At 42.1% G+C, this 11,604-nt stretch overlaps 1 long non-coding RNA gene across 1 annotated transcript; it reads left to right on the top strand.

The window, feature by feature from the left end:
• Positions 1-269: 269 nt before the first annotated feature.
• LOC130401980 (uncharacterized) lies at positions 270-3,926 on the top strand. The gene is made up of 3 exons (XR_008903906.1): positions 270-822; positions 1,827-2,016; positions 3,260-3,926. It is a non-coding gene; the product is annotated as an uncharacterized LOC130401980 (long non-coding RNA).
• Positions 3,927-11,604: the final 7,678 nt, after the last annotated feature.

Raw genomic sequence — 11,604 nt, 5'->3', positions numbered from 1 at the left:
ATGAGTTGAGGTGGCTCTACCCTTACAGCTGGGCGCTCTTCCTCATCAAGTGTAGGCAGTGTTTGAATTCCGTACTGCGCTAGGATGGCCTCAATGTTTTGGTCGCTGTAGCGATTTTCCCCAAACACATTGTTGACAGCTGTGCTGTCTGTGGCAATATTTCTGAGCATGCCCTCTGTCCAGAGTTGAGTTGGTGTGCGATTATTTTCTGTTCGCAACGGATGGAGGTTCCAGGCCTGTCTAAACTGCTCCAGTCTGTTTTGAATCTCCGGAAGATAAACAATATGCAGTGATAGTCTGTGGTCATTATCTGGGTTTAGAACCTCTGAATCCTCTAAGGAGTAGAACATTAGGTAAAAGTGCTGCAACACATGCAAGAGGTTATGAAACCTCTGTGTTCAAGACCTTGAACTAGATGCATGAACAAAGCCACAAGGATGTTTTCACCACCATGATCAGATCTGACTCTTGATGGTAGGGCGTAGAGGCATGTTGCTTTCAAAAACTGAGAAAGCACTGTTGTGGAACGATTGTCTGTGCTGCAGCTGAGGTAAGTAATCAGACGGGAGTATCCATCAATAGGCCTATCTCACAGAAATCGGAAATGACGTCACACCGGGTAAACATTCTTCCGGCGTAGTCATTTTTGTATTGCCGTCAATGCAAAAATGGATCGTTTCTTCGCCACTTCCCTGGTGGGTTTTCCGAAATTGCGATTCGAAGATGTGCAGAAGATTGTGGAGACACACTCAGCAACACCACAGCCCAGGCTGACAAAGGGGTACACGTTTTTTGTGGAGGAGTTTGTACACAATTATCAAGGTAAGTTGTCTAATGCCGCTTTTCCACTGCATGGTACCACGACCCCGCCCACGTCCCGGAGGTACTATTTGCGGTGGAAAAGCACCCGCGCTGCTACCGTGTCGAGTCGTGTCGAGTCGTGTCGTGTCGAGTCGAGCTACATGTGCGGTGGAAAAGCGGCATAAGGTGTTTTGTTGTTGTCAGTAGGCTACTCAATGGCCGCCTTGCTCATTCATGTTTTGTGATGACAAGCAAACCATATACGATCCATATAAATCGTCAGAAATATTGTCTGTGTGTGAAATGTGTGTAAAATTATCATATTTGTTACGTGTAGACTATAATATTATGAATATAATTAGCCATGGTGGCTATGAAGTCTCCGTGTGTAGCGTTAGCATTTTAGCATTAGTTTAGCCAAGGATAGGTTCAGCTAGTTATTTGCTGACCAGTTTTCTTCCGATCAGTGACATATTATTAACATTATGTATATGCTAAGTGTCAAATATAGTTGATGGAAAGGTGGTAGAGAGAGGTAGATGCAACCGCTCGATGAGGAGGAATGAGGAGCCCCACATACTACATGTTTCTGCTGAGTTAGGGCCCGTTGGCCCAAGTCTGTTAGTTTTGATAGTCTGTCTGGACTAACAACTGCAGTTGCAGTTTTCCTCTTCTTCTGAAGTTCAGATCATTTTCATTGTTCTTTCTTACAAACAGTAGCGTGCTTAAGACTTGGCCCACCTAGCTTGCTGCAATGTTGTGGCTGTACAGACCTATGTATTTTTCTTCCTCTTCATTAAGGCACAAGCCGTAAATAAAGGAAATTTGTTGAGTGCATTAAAAGGACAAACATCTAGTTCATGTTATAACATTGCTAAAACAACAGATGTAATGGTGGCCCAAGAGTTTTGCACGGAACTGTACATGGCTTTTCTGCGGTTGCAGGCTCCTTGCCAGTTTCCAATGGCCTTATATCAAGGTCCTACCTACTAAGTTCAGTAACTCAATTCTTATGGTGTTCACAGATCACCCTGGAGGCTGTTGGACAACTGGGTCTCTCAGAGCTGTAGCTCTGCTGCGGGCAAAGGCTTCTGTAGCCATATAACCCCTCTGCTGTTCCAGACAGCGCATTATGTGCAGCTGGGCCTTGATGTGGTTCCACCTTCCCTGGCCTGTACCAGTCAACCACAGATGTGGCATCGACCTCGAACCCACGTGTGCTGTTGTGTCCTCTGTTCAAATCATACACTTCAGTATTTGTCTAGAGCAGTGGTTCCCAAACTTTTTGTGCCCAAGGCACACCAAAGGACAAATAAAAATTTCAAGGCACACCTATTGTGCAAAATAGCCTTATAACACGTGTTATCACTAATATCATCTGTTTATCTGTTAAGTTTATAATTATTTACTAATGCCAAATAAGATGTGACAAAGACAACTATTCTACTCATGAAATATTTATAAAAAAATACTTCACAAAAATATTTAAACTTGATCAAATTGGGCTTAATCAAACACACCCATTTCAACCAGACAGGTGAGGCAAATGAAACAGAAATTCAGCAGAGAACTGTCCATGAGAAAGCTGCATGGTCCTGAGTCTGACCCACAAATTATAACTAACATTTAGAATCAGGCTTTTTTTGTAAATATTCTGCCTACTAATAACAAATCAGTGGGAAACATGTGCCTGTCGGGGCGCACAGATTTTTTTAATCCTTGATGGCACGGAGGAGAGGGCCACTCGCAAGTCCTGCTCAACAGAGAGCCGTGACCTGGTCTTGTTCTTCATGTAAACAAGTGTGTCTCTCTCACAAGGTAGGTGGTGGGGAAATGAAGAAGTTGGTCGATAGTGTGGTGGGAGATGGTTGGATATTCTGATGCACAAACCAACCAAAACTGATCGAGTGTGAGCTCACTAAATTTCAGTTTCAGCGTGCGATCCGCACGGAGCTCTGCGCTCTCCTCTCTCTCCTTCATAGTGAGCTTCTCGTTTTGAGGACTCGGACTCCTGGTTGAATGGGTCTCGGATCCAGTCATTGTCCTCGATGTCCGCCACACGTGGAAAATAGCGCTCAAACCTCTCTTTTAAGGTCTGAAGGTGTTCGGCATATATAGCACGCTCACTGGCTGCCTGTGGCGCAGCTGCATGGAGCCCTGTTCCAAAGCAACTGCGCGAACAGCGAAATGTGGGATCCTCTTTGAGGATTTTTTAAATAGTTTTTAGATAAAGAGTTTGCCTCTGTATTATGGAATGAGTACATTCAAAGTAGTATATAGTAAATTAAAATAATTATTTTTGTATTGTTGTATACTATATTGCAGTAGGCTATGGTTGTCACAAAATCCCACGGCACACTTGGACTTGCCTCACGGCACACCAGTGTGCCGCGGCACACAGTTTGGGAACCACTGGTCTAGAGTATATGAGCATTTCCTGTATTGTTTTTCGCCTCAGGGAATCCATTCAGAGGCTGTGAGTGACCTGGTGGTGAAGAAACCCAAGTCGGTGGGGAAGACTGGAGTCAAGTCCACACTCTACAGAGCGTATGCTGGTAAGACATTTGTTTTGCAATTTGCACTCTGTTAAACTTGCTCATTATGAAAAGATGCATATTAGAATACATCTGTTATCACTACAATATAAAAAAAAACAGTCACATTTTTATTTGACGTTTCGCCCTTTGATGTCCCACATCCTAGAGGGAATATCCAGCTTGGAGTTGGTACCATCTCAGCTGTGCTGACCTGGAAGATGTCAGCAATGACTTGTTCTTTAAGGCCAGTTGCTACTCTACAACAGTAGATGAAAAACTCATCAATGTCTGGAATCTTCCTTGAAGGGCTTGGTGTTGGAATCGCCTCGTCCTATCCTCTGTGCTTTGCTCCAATAAAGAATATATTGTGTTGAGGGGCAAAACAGACTCCCAAAACACTTGAAACACTTCTTGAGATGGAAACCGAGTATAATATGTCATGGTCTGATCAGACACACGAAATCTGTTGAGGACAGTTTGTGGCCCCATGGACATTTCTTGCAACCTTGCCTCCAGCTCAGCAATATACTCCAGGGCATCATCCAGTGCACCTACAAAAAAAGAAGAGAAATCAGTCTTCATTACCATTCATTCGTATTCACCCTTTCTTTTATTGTATTGTTATTCTGTATACTTAAGTTTATTTATATTTATTATTATTAAATTTATTTGTACTGTTTTCCTTTTTTATGTATTAACTATAGGTTGAGTGTTGTACATAGAGTAAAAACCAAAGTCAAATTCCTCGTTTGTTCGCAAACCTGGCCAATAAAGCTGGATCTGAATTAACCCAGTTAAACAGTGCGTCTGATGTTGACTGAATGTTTTAACGTTAACCATGCCATGTTTGGCAAAATTATACAATAGCCCAACAAGTGTTGAACAGAAATAACAGACATAACAGATAGTTAGCACACATCTACTTACCGGCAGGGGGGCGTGTCGCGTAGTCATGTTCCCCGGTACCTCTCCGGTCCGTTTGTGTTTTGTCCTCTCCTTCAGCTTTTCGAGCTGACACCCGTTTATACACGGGTGTTTTTTCGGGGCTGTGGTGTAGCTGTTCCAGTCAAAACGACTAGGAACAGCTCCAGTATTCAGCGTAGCACTCCCGTCGTCATAATCAGCCGCTGAGAAATGCCGACTACAGACCAGTGTACTCCCCTTCTGAATTACGAAATTAACTCCCTCATTCCGTCTGATCGCCACTGCTGTATTGGGTATTATTTGGGAAGTCGTGGAAATGTAAATACGGTTGTTTTTGTTTTAATTTTGCGCATAGAGGTACACAACAGAAGCTTTTGTTTTTTGACCGCGCCATTGTCAAATATCATGGACTACACGACCGGAAGTCACTTTACCCGGTGAAGGCAAAATCGAACGCCGAACCAGGAAGTTGTGAGATAGGCCTATTGCACCATGAGTCACAAAGCCCCATCTAAAAAGGTTGAAAAACAAATACAATTATTGTCTGGTAGTAAGTATGACAAATAAATCTGGTAATAATAACCTTATCAGACGCATGTTCCCATCAATGTGCCACAAACTGTTGGGTTAAGGTACATGATAAACACGTCTTGCAACTGTCCGGCTCCATCTCCTTGCAGCAGCAGTAGGATTCACCCGTGTCAACATCTCACGCACTCTGGACCGTGTAACAAAGACACCCTGGGCCCTATTTTAACGGTCTGAAACGCAAGTGGGAAGCGTAAAGCGCAAGTAGCTTTGTGGGCGGTTCTACGGCGCTATCGCTATTTTACAGGCGGATAAATTACGCTTGCGCCCTGGCGCAAGTGTCAAAAGGGTTGGTCTGAAGCAGCCTAATTACCCGTAGGTGTGGTTTGGGCGTAACGTGCAACAAACCAATGAGAGTGCCAGCTCCCATCCCCTTTAAGAGCCATGAGCGCACTTGAATCGGACAAGTTGATATTTTGACAGCGCGTCTGCAGTCTCCAATGAGACAGATGCACATGAATTTCAAACTGCAAATGGCTTAGTTTATTGCCAAATAATATGGCCTAATTCACACATGGAATAAGGGGTTTTCTTCCACAACTTCAAGTCCTCAAATACATTTCGGCAAAGAAAACGTATGATAGGCTATAACATATGATATGCGGTAACTGTGGTTCTATTTAATGATATACGTAATACATTACAAACCTTGTTTCTTATCAGTATTGTATGCTATCCTAATATGCATGTGTCCCCGCGGTAATAGACATTGCCATTGATTGTATTATGCGTTACGTGTTTAGTTTGCGTGTGTTTAAACAGAGCACACATGCGCGCATTCATTCATTCTTTACACTCACTCGCGGTAAAACAATGTTTTTCACGATCAAATACTCATCAATCCTAGGCATGTAGGCATGTAGGCCTACACGATGTCTGTGTCAAGAAAATATGTGTTTGCTGTACGGTGTTTGCAGATGCATTGATTTTAAAAAATAGCATCAGCTGTTCTTTCCCAAATAATTTACCAAGAATGTGCGGCTATGTAGATGAGAGAAGCAAAGTGTATGCGCGAGGTGCACAAGCAATCCGTATGCATCGCATGCGCATGTATGCATGCGCCCTTAAAATAGCATCTGAACAACGCGCCACTGACTTTAAACCAGGTATTTCCTGGTCAGTAGCGCAATGGTATTCAGAGACGGCAAAATACAGTTTGCGCCAGAACACGCCTCCTTCTTCCGCCGAACCGCCCCTTGGGGCGCATGATCAATCCCTAATTTACCGGCGAGTGGCGCTGGTGGGAAAAGAACGCTCTGCGCCAGTTGTAAACTAGCAACGACACATGCGCCAGTGACTAAGTCACTTGCGCCGGATGCAAGATAGGGCCCCCTGTGTGCGCAACAGGGCTCGAATAATCTGAAACAGATTTTGGAAAAGTTAAAATAAAATCTAAAAACAATGGTACACAAATGTGAATTAAATACAGGCTAAAAATTAAGACCACCAATTACCTCATTTCCAGAATTAGGATATTGGCCCTGAAGTTGCCTCACATGTTGTTGTAGTTCACCATCATCTATTGCAGGCCGCATACTTCTGACAGGTATACCCATCAACTTTGACTTCTTGTACAGAATAGAATGATGAGGAAAAATCCAAGTATTTCAGCAGTTTTTGCATTGTATGGCCTTGCGCTAGCAGAAATTCTATCTGTTCTCTGGTAACATCAATGGCTGGTCGGCCTGCTCTCTCCTACAAAAAATAAAAATTCAACAAGGTTTAAGGGGTTTGAGGCAGCATTGGGACTGTTTATTAATGAAAGTAGGCCTAATATCAGCATACCAATTCTCAACAGCATTGAAATTGCATATTGTTAATTGAATAGGCAATAGGCTACCCTGGGTGTGGAGAGGTTTGTGGATTTGCACAAATACGTTATTTATTGCTGTGACCAAGTGGACCTAACAGTAAGACCACTACATTTAATGATTGCTCTAATAAGCACATGGATACATACAGTAAATTAATAAATATAAACAATATGGCTAAACCATAGGTTAATACATTTGTGTGAGGATATACATCTTGCAACAGACCGGCTTTTCATAGTTATAGCGTTTTAGTTAGCCTAGGTAAAATATCGTTTTATCACTGTAATATGACATTATAGCTTTATGTTTAATATAGGCTATATTTACTATGCTTTCATAAGAATTGGAGGCAACTATTGAAGGTAACTAACTTTATTTTAAACAAGTTGCCTTTATTCGACAGGACAGTAACGAGAGCACTGGGCCTCAGTGCGAAGCAAGACATCTCCGCTGCGCGTCAGTGTCCTGTTTGCCCTGTCGGAGCTTATTTTCCCGATAATGACCGGCGTTGCAGTGATAAACGGACACACCTGAACAAATGGAGCAAGGTACGTTTTATTACTCTGTTTTCTGGGAATAATTGACGCAAGCAGAAACCAGAGAAAACAAGCCGTTTTTTTTCGTTTTTTCGTTTGGACAAGGAAAACGAAAAATCGAAATTCAGTTTATTATCCGTTTTTTGGTTCTTACTGAGCGAAACGGAAATTACCACTCAATATCTGGTTTTCCGCCGGTGGGACGGGTCCTCTTATTGGCTAGCGGCTTCATTGACCCTGTGCCTCTTCATAATAAAAGTTCTTCCGTTTGATACTGTCGACAAAAATATTACTGTATTTATAGAACTAGCAGACACACGAGGACAACACCACCCACAGTTCAAGACTGTACACGGCTTCAATAACATATCATAGTATTCATACTATCATTTGGAAAATTAGAATTTTATTGAAGTTATGATACCTTCAGTGCAGGCTTGATGTCTTAGCCACAGTTAACACTACAGTGTGGCATAGCAGCCGACACACTGAGATCGCTGGCTGCTGATTTCCTCACAGCCTGAGAGCTATGAGGAATAGGCCTACAAGTGATCACAACACATTTCTGACAGCTGAAAATTGCGCATTTGTTGACCTTTATCCATTTAAAGTAAACAAATTATTTTTTCTTATTGAAAGATATTTGATATTGTTTTCATATTATTATTTACTGATGGTGTTTACAGAATGCTAGTGCGTGTTATATTGAAAGCGAGGCTGGGTGTGCCTATGAATATAGGCTACAGTGAGTTTTTTAAGGTGCTGTACAAGCAAATCATATTGTCTACTCTGTACAGTGACAGGGAGTGTAAAGTAACCTACTTCATTCAATATCGAATAGGCTACTGTAGCCTACACTATGTACAAATGGTTTTGCTCATGGCAGTTGTGACAGTCATTTTAACGTGTCAGCAGGCAAGCTTCACTCATTCCAGGATGCATTATGCGTTGTCCTATAGCCAACCCAGTCTCACCAATATGCGTACAGATCGCACGGTTTGACACTTTCAAAATGCGTGCAGTACATACGCCAAATGACCATTTCGCGTGCATATGATACGCGTGCATATGACACTTTCAAAATGCGTGCAGTACATACGCCAAATGACCATTTCGCGTGCATATGATACGCAAAACCCAGCATTAACTACTGTGGAGGGCAGTAAACAATATTAGAGCAATCACATTTAATGATTGCTCTAATAAGCACATGGATACATACAGTAAATTAATAAATATAAACAATTATGGCTAAACATAGGTTAATACAAATATAAATATGTAAACAAATATAATTTGTTTACACTTTCAAAATGCGTGCAGTACATACGCCAAATGACCATTTCGCGTGCATATGATACGCAAAACCCAGCATTAACTACTGTGGAGGGCGGATACGTCCATTTCGCGTGCATATGATACGCAAAACCCAGCATTAACTGAATGGGAAATGCAATATTTTAGGACAGTTTCACCATTAAACGTGTTTCTAATGACATTTCTAGCGAGAAATGTACTTTTCCCTTGAATAATCTTCAGTCAGTGAATGTGTATGATCTTTATTAATCTTTATTATCTGAATGGGAAATGCAATATTTTAGGACCGATTCACCGTTAAACGTGTTTCTAATAACATTTCTAGCGAGAAATATACTTTTTACTTGCATAATCTTCAGTCAGTGATTGTGTCTGATCTTTAGTTTTATAGTTATTAGGAAGATTTTATCGGCTCGCTCGCATGTTTCAACGACGTCAGGTTGTTAGGGACGCTGCTTTCGCTAAACTAGCAACTCACGTGTTTCCTGCGTTTGTGTTATTAAACTGTTACTTTATGTAACTTTTAATAATATCATCTTGTTAGAAACACGCATATCTGAGAGCCAACCCAGTCGCAAAAAGCATACGTTGACGTGAACACTGGATTACGTCGCATTTCAACATAAAATAACGTGTTATACACACACACACACACACACACACACACACACACACACACACACTGCTAAATAAATAAATAAATACTAAGGCAGAATAAAGAATAAATTAATTCATTATCATTCAACTTCAACATGTGTTATTACAGTATAGTGGTGATGGGATGACGTATGTTGGCCAACCCGGAAGTGAGCGTCGCCCTGGGTTCCCTTGACAAAAAGCCAACGGGTTTTTCCATTTGATTTTGGATTATTGCAGAAGAATTAGCATCTTTGAAGCACCTCGTCAAAAACTGAAAATAAATAAAAATAACTGTGCTCCAAAGAAAGAAATGTAAACCAATGCATTCCGAATGGGAGTGTTTCTCCGATTTTTCCATGCTACACAGAACGAAGTGTAAACCCATGCAAATAAAGAATTCATGGTCATAATCATCTAAATATCATTAATCTCCTGAGGGTGGTATTCTATTTTTTTCAACGGGGCTGCATCCAGTCACTTGACCGTCATGGTTGCGATGGTGGTTGTTATCGACCAGCCCCTCTAATCCTTACATGGCTCTAAAAACCACGCGGCAAATGAGCTGCCGTAAATTGTGTTGTTTTTGTCGTAAACTAGGGTCCGATGGTTAAAAAATAGACAGATATTCCAAGGTATCCTTAAAAGGCAGCTTGGATGTTTTTATTTTCTGCAGTTTAGACTTCTTCTATAACCTATTTTTGAAAGCAAAACACCAAGCTCATTGATTTAACGAGGCAGGGTTATTTGAAACAATTTATTAAATAAATATTTATGAGAGGTCATTCCTTCTGAGTTTTCTTCCTATTTATGTCTAGTGTACAACCCTACTGTCCACAAGCATCACCCCCCCCTCCCCATATGGATTTGGAGAATTGTTGCCACGTCCCAGTGGTGAGGTATAATATATATGAAAGAGGGCATTCAATTATACTACAATGATCAATTAGGAGGCCGAAGCCCTAAAGGAAAGTGATGCAATAGGTGACTGGGTCGACAACATTAAGTAAGCTTTACTTGAGGCTCTTATTATCAAAGGTGGTCTCAAAGGACGCATACGCTTCAACCTGTGGCTCCAGCCTACAGGAAATGACTCAGCAAGTGCTCCATCTCGTTGCACCGCACCCAAGCGGCTCGCTTGCAATGGATTTTGGCCTGAAGTTATTCCCAGACCTACACCGTAGCCATCCAACTGCATATCTGAGAATCAGGCCTCTCTTTAATAAATGACCAAAAGATGAATGAGAGAAACTACACATTAACTTTTGTCCTCATAAGCGGCGTGGTGCCGGCTCCTTTTGACCTTTGACCCCAGACTTCTGGGGGAATAGCTGAATCAATTCATTAGTCAATCAGAAGTAATTTAAATATCTTCCGGTGGCGTAAGAGAGCGAAACAAGGTAGTCCTTCAAACATCCTACGCTGCCAGGCGGATTGGGCAACGTTGCACAGATGAGCATATTTCTACATAGGTTAATGGTAGTAATAGCCTGTTCGAAATTGGAGGCCTTAATTTCCAATATGAGCATGCTATTGATTTGCTTCCCGATATAGAAATGTGACAAATGACATGTTATTAGCATTCTACACGTGTGAGCTGAGTCCAATGACATCCAAGCCATGACCCTCTAGCAAATGGTAACATGTATTTTACTGGTACACCTAGGTCTAGGACATGATCTCGGTTTAGCAAGAGGGCGAGCTCTGATCATCATTGGCACGTCAGCTAACGTGTAGATGCTAAATAACATGTCATTTGTGCAAATCTCCATCAGGAAGCAAATCTATAGCTGGTCCTTATGGATAAAGGCCCTCCAAAATCCGACAGCTATTACTACCGACCCGAAACATATTCAAATATGGCATGTGTGGCACTGTTGCAATCGCCTCGAAACGTAGATGTCAAAGGACACCTTGTTTGCCCCGTTACGCTACCGGGAAGATATTTTTATACTTCTAATGGATTGATTCATATTTTAAGGTTCTCGGAGTGAGACTTTAAGCGGCTGCAGCAGAAGTGTTGAGACGAAAGATGATATCAAGACATTTATAGAATATTCCCATTCACATTATGATTCTTCGTCATAACATCCACCAAACATCCTTTACAGTCGAGCGAGGATTATGAAAGTCCAGGCCCCCCTTCCTGCACTCGGGTCCGACTGGGCCAAGTTTCGGGCAGGAAGGGCCACCCCTTCCTGCCCTCGGGGTCCGACCGGGCCAAGTTTCGGTGCGGGGGTCCCAGTTAGGCCTTAGAATAAGATATTCAAATGTCAGGGCGGTAGGACCTTCCTATCTCAAAAACTGTTTTTCCACCACATTCTGAACCATTAGGTCTTGCAGGTAACACTTCTGAGGGGCTTTGTCCAAATGACAGTCCCTTTTGGGGAAACTTTTTTCCTCTAAGGACTAGACTCCAAATCTCGGATTGTTCGTTCTCGGGGCCCCGGG

This window comes from Gadus chalcogrammus, chromosome 1 (assembly GCF_026213295.1).
Source record: "Gadus chalcogrammus isolate NIFS_2021 chromosome 1, NIFS_Gcha_1.0, whole genome shotgun sequence".
Classification (NCBI taxonomy): Eukaryota; Metazoa; Chordata; class Actinopteri; order Gadiformes; family Gadidae; genus Gadus; species Gadus chalcogrammus.
This window is presented reverse-complemented; position numbering and strand designations above follow the sequence as displayed.